Source organism: Atractosteus spatula, chromosome 12, assembly GCF_055471065.1.
Source record: "Atractosteus spatula isolate fAtrSpa1 chromosome 12, fAtrSpa1.hap1, whole genome shotgun sequence".
Taxonomy (NCBI): domain Eukaryota; kingdom Metazoa; phylum Chordata; class Actinopteri; order Semionotiformes; family Lepisosteidae; genus Atractosteus; species Atractosteus spatula.
The window spans coordinates 612,830-629,268 of record NC_142717.1 but is presented as its reverse complement, the minus strand read 5'-3'; the positions used below and the strand labels follow the sequence as shown (position 1 = coordinate 629,268).

General features: G+C 40.2%; 1 protein-coding gene across 1 annotated transcript in view; it reads right to left on the bottom strand.

Moving 5' to 3' along the window:
* grb10b (growth factor receptor-bound protein 10b) overlaps positions 1-15,939 on the bottom strand; it is a 94,026-nt gene extending 78,087 nt beyond the window's left edge. Inside the window, exon 1 of the mRNA XM_088928574.1 lies at positions 15,727-15,939. The gene's annotated coding sequence lies outside the window, so the exon portion shown is untranslated. The remainder of the gene's footprint in view (positions 1-15,726) is intronic.
* Between the last annotated feature and the right edge of the window lie 500 nt (positions 15,940-16,439).

Here is a 16,439-nt window from a genome sequence, read left to right as displayed (position 1 = left end):
TGCTTTTGATGAAGTTGATCAAGGATTAATTCTTTGACCATTGTAAGTGGCTGGTATTCAAGGTATGGAAAGTCGTTGGGCTGAGAACCGTTTCATGAAGAGAAGAGGAAGCACAAAGAAGTAAAGACTCAAAATGTGAGAGGTCAGCAGTAAAGTACAACAGAAACCTATATGGGGACCACTGGTCTTCACAATTCTATCAGTCATCTAGAATATTAACTACACTAAAACCACAACTAATCATTTGTACAGTTAATACCAAATGAGAGAATTAGCAAACACTCTAGAAGCCTGTAAAAGACACCCAAAAGACTTAAATATCAAGATGGGCAGACACCTGTCAGATTGCAACGTTAGTCAGCCATGCATGCATGCAGAAGTATCACACACTTCATGAACTACAGACACCAAAACTGCGAAACTGCATGAAGCTATAAAAAGTCAGGTAACAGTTGACGCTATTTTCTTCCAGACAATGTGGAAATGCAATAAACAAAATGCTATGATACAGTTTAAAGTGAAGTAAAGGATTAGGCTACAATTATACAATGCATTAACTAAGACCTCATCTAGAGAATTATGTAAACTTAATCATTCTGATACAAAAACACTGCAGCTTTGAAACTGGTCCAGGGAAGAGCAACCCTATACGCTCACAGATTTAAGGAATGTCCTAATCTGGTAGGCTAAAAGAACAGATCTTTTAAGTCGTCAACAGAAAAGGCTACTAGGGGCCCATATTCAAGTAATCCACTGGTACTCTGACAAAGCCAACAGCCTTCTTCAGAAATCAACAATGAGACAAACTAGAGGACAGACACATGGGTAAAACATGAGTTTTTAAAATGTTTAAAAACAGAGAACGGGGGCAACTAAAAAAAAGGGTTGTTGAAGCCGATACCAAGGCTTAATTTAAAATAAGGGCTGGAAGAGACTTCACTGAGCTGCTGGCAGTCAAGCAAACTAGACACCCCTTCTAGTTTTCAACCTCTAATATATTGGTAGAGAAACACTCGACACTGGAGCCACTCCAAGTTGTAAACATAAAGAAAGGAATCAAGGGAACGTAACAGGAGATTTATGGAAAAGAGGGAAAACAAGAAGAAACAGCTGGCTAAAAATAACAGTGATGGATATTGGCAACCTGTACAGAACAAGGCCACTATCCTACTCGCATAAATTAACCACACGTTTGGTAAAGAAAACACTATTGAGCTGAATTCAAGATGTCGTGCTGAAAGCACAGTTTGGACACAGGGGGACTGATGGTGGTTAAGGAAGTACCAAGAAGTCAGTATCCTCGCTTAACAGAAATAAACATTTCCCCCATAAGGACAATTATTCAAGGCACTTCTCTGCCATGGGAACAGGAAACGGGTTGTTCAAGGAAAGTCCCCCCACACCCCTATGTCTCCTTTTTTCCCCCCCACACCACCCCTTTGTCCTCTACCATCCAATTTTCCATTATTTTGATTGCCAATGAACGATTGATTACAACAGTAAACTTGCAGCAGCATTAGTAAAACTTTGTCTGGTCAGGGTTTAACTTGCTTTGTCCTCAGGAACAGTTTGCGAGCACCGACACCTACACCAGCTCGAAGGCTCTTATATCCACACCTGAGAATAAAAAATAAATCCATAAGAATTCATTTCAAAATGTTTCAACCATGTTACCCAGGTAACAATTTTCAAGGCTTTCAACATTTTGTAACTGAGCATTGTTCTGTTTTTATCCTAATAACAGCCAGGCAGTCAAAACACTCAAGTGCTGTTTAATTCATCAGTGGATTATGGGCAAAATGCAACAGTTTCTTCAGGAATGCTGTCAGTGAATACTTTCCACATGGGGCACCAACTGAAAAATGAATGCAGCTCATTTACTTGCAGCAGAAGTGCTGATCAGAAAAGGCTTTTTGGCAGGAACTGCCGGTACTGGAATGTGTGATCTCTCCAGCTGTGGAGCACTAAAAGGACTGCCAAAGAGCTAGTTTGGAGCACAGAGAAGAAAATACATGAGAAATGTTTGTGTACATCTTTTTCAAAGCCTTTACTTTGTGATACTTCAGATTATACGGTGCTTTGCCAAGTTCTTTCGGGTGCTTTAAAGAGATAATGTAATCTACACTGTTTGGTACCTAAATGTCTAAATAACATCCATTTAAGTCACATCACGAGAAGCTAACGCACTATCATACAACATTAACATTGCGAGTCATACCTTAGTGGTCTTGTGTAAAGTGTCTGGGGGTGATTTTTCCTCATTCCACCTATGACACCGCTATCTATCGACGTGCTCCACTTCGAGACATGATGTGAATGTGCTTCAAGTGCCCTCACTGATGCTCCACTAAGCAGAGGTCAGACAACTATACAGCCCATGATAAAACAACACTTGAGAGCTTACAGATGTCTGTGCAGCAAGAGGCAATGTTGCTCTGCTGAAAGTGCATCAGGTTATGCTAAAAAAAAAGACTCTGAAGAAATTTATGGAAAAGGTACACAGCACAAAGCTGCAAGTAAGGGTGCAAAAACGTAACTGATATTCCAAAAAGGGGTTTTCATCTTCATCCCAACAGCAATGAGTTAAGAGGTGACCACTGTTCATTATTTTATGGATTAATTCCAGGTGTTTTCACTTATGTGACATGTAAACTGTGCCACCCATTGCTTCCCCGAGACCCATACTTGAGTGGACAAGGACAGTGGGAAACATACCAGCTGCACATCATTAAAAACTTAGCACACTATACCTGTAGGTTAAGCATATAGGAATGATAATCCACTTCCCCTGTATATTTACTTTGAGTTTTTAGAAGTTAATTTATATTTGTAACAGAATGCTGACAGGATATGAAATTGCAAACATAATAAAGTCAGCAGATCTCCATCCAGGATTTTAATTTAAGCACTATTGCTTAATATAATTATAGTGATTAAAAGCTCAATTTACATGTATTTTGAAAGAGTTGCCTCAATATATAATGTTATGGTCCCTGCCAAAATCTTTTCCTGAGGCTAGTAGTTGCCTATATGAAGAGTAACTTCTTGGATATCACACTTAATTTTTCATAAGAAATGGCACTGGTACCATTCCTGAAAGAAGGCATGCTGCAGTAATACAAGATTACCCCAAAAAAGATTGTAAAACAGATTAAACAGTCAGAGACCATTTGCAATGAAAAGCCTCTCATTTTCCCTTTCATTTAAAAACACAAACCCGCCACTCCTTCACTCCTCAGAGGCTCTGCACCACTCAAAAGCAAGCAAAGCATAACTTTTCAATCACCAAGAGTATTTTACGGCTCCTGAAATTTTTGCGGAGTCTGACTTGAGCACAAAACTAACACAAACCCTCCCTCCCCCCCCCCCCCCAACTCGCCTTTTCTAAGTATTCACAATGCAAAACAACAAAGTAGAAGTGTTGCCACATGAGCTCTGCTGAGAACTCAGTCCTTTCATTGACCAGCTAGAACACTTCAACTCCATTAGTGCATTATGCAGACTGAATGAATCATGGGGGACATGAAAACAAGCCATCACATTTTAAGATCTTCATTCTAGTCCAAGAGCAGAAAGGAATGTAAATGGTGGGATCACAAGGTGCACTAGAAAGCAACACAGATTTATAAATAAAAGCGTATATCAGAAAATCCGCACAAGCTTCCAAAAATACAAAAGCTGAGACACACTGTAATGTATAGAATTTTAAGTGGAGGGACTTCTTTGACCTACACAGAACATATACACTTCCTCACTGCACTGTCTCACTGGAATATTTTTTGAGTGCACATCTGCTGCACAAAGGCAAAAGTAAGGGAAACTTCAAGCCTAAACATCACTCCTTACGGGCCCAGACAGTTCTAAGGTTAATCTGCCAAAGCTGAGTGAGCTCTTAAAGCTTATTTAGTGTAATGGACAAACAAAGTGGACACATGCAGCTTCTTCATGTAATCAAAGCATCGAGAAACACTTCAGTAATCACCTGAAAGAATATGAAAAGAGGATGTGGTCAGTAGATGGAATATTCTGAACAGAAAACTGCCCACACTAGAGCAGAACTGTCTCATGAAACAGGTGTGGTCAAAGGTCCTTATTACACCAAAGGAATTTAAAATCTATCAACATGCTCTAGCCCCTTAACAGGAGCTAGAGAGAATTAAGGTGCACCAAAGGCTTGCACACAACTTCAGTGTGTTGAAAGCAAACAGCCCATACTGGTAATACACTATCATTTCATGCCTATAAGTACTGGTACAGGACCAAACCACCATAAAAGATGACCTCCAAGGTAAGTACACACTAGGTGTTGTTCACGACACCTGTCTTAAAGGTAGCAGGGGCTCATCAGATGGATTCTTTAACCTATTAAGCCCTGAAACCATGCTCATTGAGAACCCCATTCAACATTTTTCCAATAACAGAATACTTGCCAAAAAACAGAATTTGACCATTGCTGATGCATTGTCTTTGATTTGGCAAGGTTGCTTAGTCATTTCAGACTACTATTTTGATTCAGTGAAGTATATTTTCCACTCCACAAATGGAAGGCTGCAATTAATTATTTGAAGAAAGTCTGAACCCTAACCTACCCAAAACCTTTAGCTAGGTTTAGGATTCATAAAAAAACAGAGAATGATGGCATGGCTGCGTTTCAGGACAGAAATATCACTTTACCTAAATTTCATGTTCACAATTATGGCTCTATACACCACATTGCCCTAAATAGGAATGTTGTCTAAAATGCCCTAAAAAGGTTTGAAAAAAAGTGATTATACTTTTCATTGAAGGCATTGGCACATTAACAGATACAGCCAAAACGTATTGTGTATTCCTGACTCTTAATGTGTTTCATGCATGCTACTTGAGAACACCATTAAGTCACTTCAACAGCCTGGTTGTGAAAAAAACCTTTCCTTAGCATAGGAAACATATGGTCCTTTTGCCTGGACTTGGATCTCCAACAAAGGAGGGTTAACTGGGACAGCATCTGCGGATCGGCAATGATGAAAAGCTTCAATGACTCAGACTTTCCAAGTAAGAAAACGTGCAGTCACCTTGTCAGCCTTGCTGAAGAAAAAGCAGTGCAACAGACCAGGATAGCCTGTAGCTCATGGGTTTTTCTACATTGGTTAATTGCAATTTCAGTTTGAATACTCTACTATGGACAAAGGCTCAATAAGGCCATTCAACACGGAGACCACCACCACTGCTGGGGGAAAGCGTCCCTGAACTACCTTCAAATCAAATCTGAAAAGACTCAAAGGACCATCGGACTTCATTGCTGTAGATAACAGCACACCGGCTCTGAAACAGCGAAGCACGTATGAATGTATGGATCAAAAAACAGGGAATTTCAAAAGAAGGTGTAAACAAGCGAGATCTTAGTGCAGAAACCGAGAACCACAGGCACTTCTTTATCCAAGAGGCTCTAGGAATAAGCACCCCAGCCATGTGGGTGAAGCAGACACCTGAGTTACCTTAAAAAAAACACCTGGAGGAGACCTGTGGATCAATAAGCTTAAAAAAAGTATAACCCAATATTTAAATTGCCCTAGTATCTGTTGCATAGAATTCAGAAAAACTCAATTAATGGACACCTGGCTGATGCCGACATGCGCTGTTTTGCTGCTTCACTGCTCTGGGTCCCAACTTACGGGACATTACGTGTTCCCCCTGTGGGTTCTCTCAAGAAGCGCTGCTTTCCTCTCACCTAAAACTGCTTCCATTCCGGGTCCGTGTCACGTGCACATCTACACGCAGTTTTGCCTCATGCCTTATGTCTTACGGTTTGGTTCTAGGTAGCTACAGCTTTCACCAGCAATAGGCAAGTTGCCAATAAGGAATAAATTGGACATGTTAAAATAAATTCACTGATGTGCTGCAATTGTGCTATAGCTTCGACAGAGATGATGCGATAAGGAATCTCTAATACAGTATGAGGAAAGCTGGAATTCTCAAAACACCGTGGTCCTTAATATTATTTTTATATAACAAAACAACCCAAGTTTAATACTTATGGTGCCCATTCTCCTTCAGTGTAACAGAAAAAACCCTCTACAATAGGTTTTAGTGACTACTTAATCTCCTTGCTGAAGGCTCAGTACTTATTAAAACCTGAGGTACCTGTAGGGGTTTTTTAAGGTACACTTAAAAAAAGGTTTATAAAATAATTTAAAGAGCACCAGTAAAGATCAGTTTCCCAGCAAATGAAGAGTTACCTAGTCTGTATGATGCCTCCAGGATTCACAGTAATATTTGTCTTCAAGGAGCATATCTTAACAAGACACTTGACCTGTGCTCTCATCCACTTCAACCTGGAGTTCCGCGTGGTGTGACCGAAGGGTTAACAGGTTATTTTAGGAAATCGATCGTCTCCCTGGACAAAGTGACAAGACACTGGCAGATTCTCTGCAGGGAGGCTAATCATGTGAATCATACTTAAAAGGACCCCAAAAAGAAAGAGATGGGACTAAATGAGACCAAATAAGCACATGAGAATGTCTCATTTATTAAAACAAATACATTAAAGAAATAAGCTAATTACAGCATTTCTCCTGGAGGCTAAAGTTGAAGATGGCAGAGCATTTTCTTGCAAATTCAAATACTGAAGATCTCACCAGACAATTCAAAAGTGTTCTGAAACACCCAGGTTGCATTACAATTTATGCTTGAGAGCACTTTAGGCTACAAAATATAGTACCTTTGATGACACTTTTCATAGTTGATGTCATTCTCAGGATAAATCACTGCTGTCTTCTTTAAGGAAAAGGATTAAGAAAACCATCTTCATAAAATAATGCTTTCTCAAAAATCCCTTAAGAAACATAACTGATTCTTAGCCATGTAAAACACTGCCAACACACAAATATAAAGAATAGTGTGAAATGGATAAGACAAAACACAGAAAACTTTTATTTTCCCAAACTAAAGAGGAGAGCTCTGCTGACAGTGACCACATTCACTGGAAAGTTAGTTTTATTGTGGCATTGTCAAGCGCAGAAGACCCTTACAGACTCACAGTACTATACTGCAGCTTCCTGCTGCTCCGTTTTTCCCAGGTTTTTTTTTACTGGGCAAGGGTTAATCCTGTGTGGAAGGAAAACAAAACTTTTTCAGAAGATCTAGCTTTTCAAATTGCAGGCCCCACCCCCATGCCTAGAAATTAAAGCTTCACTGTCCAAGTGGCTCATATGCCTGATTGATGGGTTAAAAACCTTCTGATTCAGTCTTGCACTGTGAAAGTTACAGCAGCATAGAACTTTCAATGACCTTTCCAGAAAACGCTTCCAAAAATATGCTTTCTAGTCAACTAAAACCACAAAATGTGTTTATTTAAGAGTTTCTTGGTTTTAATTATGTAATTATGTTATTTGGTTTTCACCTGCAGACCATAGCTAATATTCTAAGAGGCCCCTACCTCTTCAAAACTGAAAGGCCTTAAATATCACTGTACACTGAACAGATAAAACAAAGTAACAATGTTAGATTTCTAAAATGGCACAACTCAGAGAAACACCCTAATCACTTAAACATACTCTAGAGCTTCATTGTAATCTGCTGACAAAATAAACTATATAGTACTAATGCCCAATATATACCAATACATTTTTATATATGGAACTGCATACTGTATTTGATTTAATACAACTAAATAAGTGTAAATGCATTTGTTACTTAACTGGTTCTATTAAAATGCTACGACCACTAATTTGTCTATTTTTGAATTTAATTAAAATGCCACCTACGATTTTCCATAAAGTAGTGACCAAAATGGACAACATGCTCATATCAGCAGTGCTACACTACCAGCTTCCCAATTTCAATTTCTACCTTGAAGCCTTTCATTTCTAGTTTATTTCCTGTTTGCAACTAAGACCTGAATTAGTTGGAGCATAATCAATTACATGACAGTGATACTTTCAACAGTCTTATATATCCTAAAAATAATTTAGCTCAAAACTTGCAATTTAATACTGTACTATTAAATGAAGTTCAATGACCAACTTCTAAAGGAGTAACTCCACCAGAGGCTTTGGGAAAATCAAGTCATTATATTACTTCTTGTCTGTTTCACTATCCTGGGCCTATTCTTCAGAACTTGCACAGTATTTGTACAAAACAATCCATGGAAATCTTGTCCAAAGCACCGATTACATTAAACCCTCCAAAATAAAGGTCTATATTTTCAGGAAAGCAGAATTTGAATGTGAAATACAGAGATTACAAGAAGCAGAACAGGTTAAGATATGGGATCAGTAGAAAATGGATGGTAAACAGTTTAAAGATATTCTGCCTGAAACAGAACAGATTCTACCATCAAGTAAACCTACAGTAAGTTAAGAAACTAGCTGCCCAAATGGTTTAATAAACCAAATAAGAAAAACAGGACCTAAATACAGTATTGAAAACCCCCAAAATGCATATAAAATTTAGATGCGCTGCATATTATCATTGAAAAAGCTACCCAAGTTTGTAGGTTTACTGCCTAGAACACGTATACCTGTTCTTGTAATCCACAGAACATGCACAGAAGAGACCAAATTCACCCAGAAGGCACTCTATTAGATGAATCAAACTACCGATCATTGATCTCTAATGCTGTGTGCACAAAAAATACCAATGTCATTTTTCAAATCAGTCTTTAGATCTGTCAAAAGGACAATAACTCATGGATTCTCACAGATACACCAAACTTGAAAAGCACATTTAAAAAACTAAATTTACAAATTTGGGCAAATATATAGAGAAATGAAAATTCCACACTGGCCACAGTAAACTGCCAAATTAAAACTACACTGTGGAATGTTAGATTCCCCCCCCAGATTGAAATTGTTAAATCGTTCACGCACTGCCATCAAGCTATGCCCATCAACATTAGTGAAGGCTACAAAACGCCACCTCCTGCGAAGGCTGTTAACAGAAACTGACAGTGGGTTTATACATATACTGCTTCCTCATTGAAATATCAGGAGTATCCTAGAAATTAGATCTTTTTTCACTGAAGCTTTTTAAGGATATTAGAAATTCCCTTTAAGAGCATCCAGCTACAGACACACAGGATTCCTTGTCGTTTGAATTTTCTACAAATTCTGTTTTAACAGCTAACGTACACACAGTGTGATGGTGGACAATGTTAGTTCATTACAACCAACCAGGAAAAGCCTTTCGTCAAGAGTGAAGAATCTCCACTGAGACTGCGGACTGAAATGTGGGCGGTACCGTTAGCTGAAGGGGAGCTGGACTCCAGTTGGCCCAAGTTGGCAGCATACACTTAGCAGGTGAAAGATGCATAGGAACCACAGGCGAGTGTCTTGTCAATGAGATCTCAGCATTCCGATCCATGACAACTCTCCCATTTGTACTTCAGGTGCATGTGGCAGAAAGAAGTGGTCAGTTTGCTATTGGAAATCGCACATTATGAGGTTTTGATTTCTCATGGCATGGTCTGGGTGCACTCATTCCCTTAGAAGTTGTGAACTGGCTATCCCTAATGGATTAAGATTGTATAAATAGGAATAAATGAATGCTTCGCATTGAAGTGTGTACTCAATTTGAGTACACAAATGCCTTTGAAAGTGTAAGTGACCCATTTAACTTGAACCACACACTATTATAGACACAGTAATATAAAAATTAACATAATCTTCTAAAATTACCCACAAGAGGGTAATTTAATAATTTAGCTCACCACTGGCATCTGAAGCAGCGGAACAACAGAGCCCAACTGAACTGAATACACAGACCATGTGCAAACTTACACACATCGCTCTACAGCTACCAAGCTCACAGTAAAAACCTAGCTCCTATACTCCACTACCAGGAACATATTGCTTCATCTTTGTTTTATTCTAACATATTTGTATTCATGATAACATGACTGTTTCAAGTGGTGCTTTCCAAGAAATACCAATTGTAGAGCTATGCATTTGCCAAACTGAACTTTCAATGACTCTCCCCCCCCCCCCCCCAAAAAGAGATTTAACAATACTGCATCACAGTGTTACAAATCAGTTGTCTTAAAGCAAAGATTTCTGAAAATACTGTAGCTTACATCTGCTAATGAACTGCAGAAGAAAAATAAATATCCTAACACACTGACATTAAGTATTTTTAAACATTAAATCACTAGGACTCCACTGAAGATGGCTCATCTGCTTCTCAGAGGTTAAATAAAAAGGTAAGAAAGGATTCAAACTCAGCTATGAACAGGCTGACAGAAAAAAAATGGAAAGAATCTGGAAAAACCTAATTGTCACCAATTAAATGTGTGATTCGGTAAATTCAATAATTTGGGACCAGAATCAACAGATCTTCAGTGCTTAAGCACCAGAGGTCTCTTAACTGATCAGTACAAAAACTCTCAAGTCATAGCAGGTACATATTATACACCACCTAATGCAGGCATTGGCACAAGTAGCTTACTGTATGTTGAGATCAGAAAAGTAGCAGAGCTAATGCTATACTGCTGGGGATTTTACTTTCACCACAAATTGTGTGGAATATAAAAGCTTACAATGATATGGCTGAAATAGTTAATGATTTGTTCTTAATGCAGTCTGTAAAAGCACCAGCTATGAAAGTCTTATTGACCAAATCTTTTTAGACAACCAGAAAATAATTTTAGAGAATAGTCACGACAGAACCGCCAGGGAACTTCAAACAATGTGCTATCTGTTAATGTATACGTTCAATCTCTAAAACAGGAAGAATATTCTGCTAATACAGAAAAGCAGGCTGAAGGAATGAGGCAGAGCTTACAAGTGGTTAACTGGGAACAGATGGACAGCATCAAAACAATCCAATGTCTACCAAGTCCAGCAAAACGCGGTTTAAATGTTTGAATGAAAATACAATGGCAATAAGATCTCCAAATGAGCAAGGAGGTTCAAGATTCAGACTACAGCTTCTGGTGCAATAGACAAACATTATAAGTGAACTATTATGAATGTAAAGAAAACTGCATTTTGATTTTGAAATGTAAAGTGAAATTATTTTTCACTTTACAACAGTATAAGAGTGAGCAAAAAGTTGGAGAAAAGAAGGAATTACCAAGGACAGAGTAAAGAAGATAAACAGATACATCATAGGTTTTTCCAAGACAAGACAATAATGCCACGTTATACAACAGGTTTCATCAGTACTGGATATTTTAACAACAAACTCTGAGGTTCTACTGAAGCTAAGCTGCCAAAAAATTAGTAGCCAGTCAAATTTTCCCCAATCATTCTGAAGGGAGTGAGGGATGTTATTCATAGACTCCTAGCTATCTCTCACTATAAAACTGGAGCAGTAACTACTGTTTGGAAAAATAAAGATATAATGAAAATTTATATAAAGGGAGAATTAAGCCAGGAAAAAAAAAATTACCACTTACTCTCACTTCTGTGATGCGTAATGACTGTATTAAATAGGATGAATACTCGGGGAGAAAAAGTGCAGTTTAACAGTCAACAGATTTAGAAAGGGAGCATCCTATCAAACCTGCAAGAATTCTTGAAACAAGCTGCAAGGGACACACTTCCCATATTCGGCATATTATTGAATTTTACATACGTTCATGCATACTCAAAAGGAATGTAAAGTAATGCACACTGATCTAGAGCTGGTTAACTAACAGGAAACTGAGCATCATCTTAAGGGGCACAAGTTCTAACCAGGCAGACCTTAAGCAGGGATAAGCAGCAGAGACCCTGCATCAGCCCAGTGCTCTTCGCAATTTGTTGGACAGAGAAATAGAAACATCTGGGTAAATGATGGACATTGAGTAGATTGGAAGGAAGATCATCTGCCAAGTGTGGCTCAGGCATTAATAACATCTCAGCATCTTTAGGGTCTCACAAAAATGCTGGACAGGTCAGGGGTGCCTATAATTATGGCTTGTATGACTGCACGAGGAGTCCCCAGCAAATACAAAACAAAGTTACTGTCAGGATGCAGGGGGCTGAAGCTTCTCTCACAAATGCAGCTTGGCTTGCTGAGGTTTCATGAGCAACAGTATCCAAAGGAAAGACCTCATCAAAGGACAACAGCGAATAGAAGCATATACACCATGACTGCGATAATCATGCAACGCAGGACTGCAAGTCCACTGGAGCAAAGATCTACTGAGCAGTGTAAAGGTGCAATATGGTCAGGCAAATCATCCTTCACTAGGTTCTTAACTAATAAATGTGTGCACATGGTGCCTAAAGAACTTCACAGATCCGAGCACTTGGTTCCAACAGTGAAGAGTTTTGGTGGTTCCATCATGTTGTGGAGTGCATGTTCACTCATTCCCTTTGAAGACAAGGTTAATCCTAATAGCAATTGAATGGCACTGAGGCTTAGCAATTAGCCAACAGTTTGACGAACATGGCACTACTGTTATCCATACATCATGGCCTTTCCAGTCAGCACAACTGACCCAAGTGAAACGTTTATGGGATATTCTGATGCAGAAGCTTTGTCTGCGTCCTCAACCAGGCTCTTAGATAAATGGTATTCCTTCGGATGCAGGGGCACTCTTCATATAGGGCTTATGTGGTGGTTACTTTTTAATTCTTCAATTTTAAGAGAGCATAAGTGGCAAACAAAGTGGGTGAAGGTAATTGCAGAGAGATAATTGTTTTGGGAAGACACATGACAATCAAATTTAATATCAGTAAGTGCAAAGTGACCCACACAAAGTGAACATACTGTACACTATACATGTCTCATGTCTGATTCAGAACTGCTGAAAGCTACACACAAAAGGGATCTGGGCATTTACGTAGATTCTTCTATGCCATGATCAACAATGTGGAGAAACACATCAAAAGCAGTCCAACAGAACTGAATATACTATATATAGTAGACAGCAAAAAGTTAAAACCCAGGCAAGTTACACTTAAGCATTACCAACACCTAACTTAGAAAACCGTGTTCAATTTGGTAACCATACCACAAAGAAAAATAACCTTAGAAGGAGCTCGAAGAAGAACAAGAAGAATGAGTCCTGGTCTCAGGAGACTGTCGCGTCTAGACAGGTTGAGGAAAGTAAATCTCTTCAGTCTAGAACGGATGTTTCCATCCCTACTCTTTGAGAACCCTAATGGTGTTAGTCTTGTGTCACTTGTTTTTAAAGATTGGCGACGCCTGTAAAACAGATTAATAAAGCATGTAATATTTCAAAAGAAGAGACCTCTGTCCCTTAAGTGCTAAAGAATACTTAAGATTTCAGAAGTAAATGCTTTGTACTTAAATCATGTTTAATTTATTACAATGGAACTGTTCAGTTTCTTCAGCAACTGGTGATTTAACAGCGACCCATAAAACCTGCTCGTTTGGGGTCTCCAGGATCCCTGGTCTAGGACAAAAAAGACTGTCCTCAGATTGTACTCAAGTACATAAGATGCCAGGAGTTACACCTAGGATTCACACCAGTAGAGAAAGAGGACATGGGGTCAAACAGGGGAAAACAAAACTAAAAGGCATTTCATTCTGGATGAAGGAGAGGAAATGTTTCTTTACTTTGCGAGTCTTTGGAACAGGCTTCCCAGCCAGGTGGTTGAAGGCCAAACTCTGGGCACTCTTAATAAAAACAGCTGGAGGAAATTTTCTTTTCACTTAGCAACTAGAACTACCCAACGAGCACAGTGGAACAAACAGCCTCCCCCAGCCTTAGTGCTCTAATTGCTCGTAGGTGCTGCCAATCCTTGGAATGGGGAGACGCAAGGTGACCTACAGGAGAGACTGGAATGGGGTTCTCCAGATCCCTGTTGGAGGGACCCTACAGTACATCAACCCACCGTCTACAGAAGGCACTAAAAACAAAACCATATTGTGCAGTTTTTTTCTTGAATCTACTAAAAGGAAAGAACATTCAGATTCTACCAATAGGCTTCTGTGCAGATTCCCGAGACGTAGGTAAGGCTTCGTGCCTGGAGTGACCGACCTAGTATGTAAAGGGAACTCTTGTAACAAACAGAACCCATTTGTCCATCTTTGTCCACACGTCCCCCTATACTGACTCTTTCGATACAGGTGCCATAACGCAATTCCTAAAAAGGACCAATGCAAAACAGAAGGGCGATCCAGAGGATCAGGAAACAAAAATGAGCTACAGTAGATCACCACTTCACAAAGCCTATATAGCACAAAATATCCTCTTCATGGGAAACACACATTTAAAGCCTTATTATCAGCTGCTACAGTGTGTAATTATGACATTTGAAGTATAGCACCCTTAGCAAACCCCTGTATCTTTCAGGACTGTGTCTGAAGGGTTTAGGTATTAGCCCCAAGTTACCTCATACACTGTACAGCAGTTTCACATTTGTGGTTCTAACTGCAACTTCTTTCAAACAAACACCACTAGATAAACAATTAGGGCCATTCCCAAGCCAAAAACACAATCGCTAATATTTCAATGTTTAAATCTGCCCAAAATAAAATCGATTGCACCTTAAAAAGTCCTGGCATATAACGCATAGTTAAATTGAAATCGTGTGAACCTTTACCAATTGAGCATTTAGTAAAACCGATATTTTACTAAATACGGAAATCAATATAATTATAAAGTCTAAAAGGAACAAAATGGCAGCATTAAAGTGAATGCAGTCTGTGTAGCCTGCATTATGCACGCTTTAACTTCAGAATCCAGTTATTATCCAAGACCTCGTTGGTATTTACACAGGAGTGTAATACAGTCTTGTGTAAACTGAAACCGACAGTCTCTATGCCTTTGTCCACTTCTGCAGTGCCAGCTGTGAGATGTGTCAGAACACGCTTTGCTTTAAAAAATCTTAACGGTGGATGTTTTTCACTACATCAACATAATGCCCTCGGTGGGGATGAGGTCGATGTTGCAACTACAGTCGTGATTACCGCTGTACTACTGCAGAGTGCACGTAGAATTCTGCTGATTCAGCAACGCCAAAGTAAACATCACTTTTCGCTAAATAATACAAGTGCCTTATAGGAAATGTAAAAGCGGAATTATTTACTCCTTCGACGATACAAATTAAGTTTATTTTGTTAATGTTTCAAATACGCCTTTGAATGCGCAAAGCTACAGAACGCAGCGCAGTAACAAAACGCAATCCATGTGTTAAAAGACTTTGGCTTGCCCGTTTCAATAATGCAAAGCTCTGAAAAGCGTCTTACCCCACCCCCAAACTCAACGCTAAACGAAGATCTGCTTAAAAGTTACCGAACCACTGCAAAAATAGTGTATTTAAAGTCTTGAACCAAACTTGGTATTAAACTCGACTGGGGATTCGATTAAACGCCACACTTAATACGTGCTATATATTGTCACACGCCGATTTTTTTTTCCGCAAAGGGATTTGAAATGTGTATATAAACCCGCTTGACGGGTTTGAAATCTTGGATTCTTTAGCTTTCTCAATTCGACGTTACCATTTGCAACCCAACTCATCCAGAAGCTCGATTTAACAACTCAGACCACTTGGTGCGAATCCTGATTTTCTGTGCCACACCACAAAAGCGAGGACACTCCTGATTTAAACTTAGCTGGAAACTGTCGCGACTGACATTAATACAGTGTTGGGGTGGAACAGCTGACTTCTCCCTTTACCGAGTAGCTACCGGAGCAGCTCGCACCCCAGCGCACCCACCCACCCACCCAGCCTCGCATCTCCGGGCACTCAGCTCTTCACAAACTTTGTTCGCTACACAGCGGGGGAGTCGCTGCAGCGCACCCGAGCAACAAAAATACCACAAGCCGCTTAATCTTAGGAGACCTACCTTCAAGCCAGAGCCCTCCCAAAGAAAATAACGACTGCGAGCCAGGGAAGGGTCGACTTTTAACGCCGCGACGCAACTTCAGCCGCAGAGCTCACCAACGCGCAGTCGCTGCTCAGCGGAGCTCTCCTCTCTCGGTCTCCCCAGCGCACAACATCCCCCGTCCAAAACGGGCAGTTTTTCACGGGCTGCAGGCTCAGCTGACTCCCCCAGCACAGGCGAGAAAACCCCACCCACCTGCCCCGCAGACACCTCCCCCTCCTCCACGCACAGCCGCCGGCTAAGCGCAGGCACCACCTTCGGGGGGGACTCGGGCTTCTTAACCCGTTAACCGTGCGCAACCGATCTGCGCACCGGGCGCCCAAAACCGTGTACCCCCACCCTCCCCCGCTGCTTCTCGCCTTCCTGTTGGTCTCCCCGGCCCTTCACTGCGATGACTCGGGGATACAGAGCACGCACGAAATCTTTCTCCTCCCCAGAGTGTGGAAAATAAAGTGCGTCTGTTGTGTTTTCTATTCTGTAGAAGACCTACACTTTTTTAGAAAAAAAAATACTTCTGCCCCGGCATCTTTGCGCAGACAAGCTAAATCTATACCCCGCCTACTAAAGGGGTACACACCCGTGCTTTTAACTGCCTAGGTACCCTCCCGGCTCCTGACGAATCCATACAGCAACATGGGAAAGGATCGTGAAAGGCAGGAGCTCTTTAAATGTGT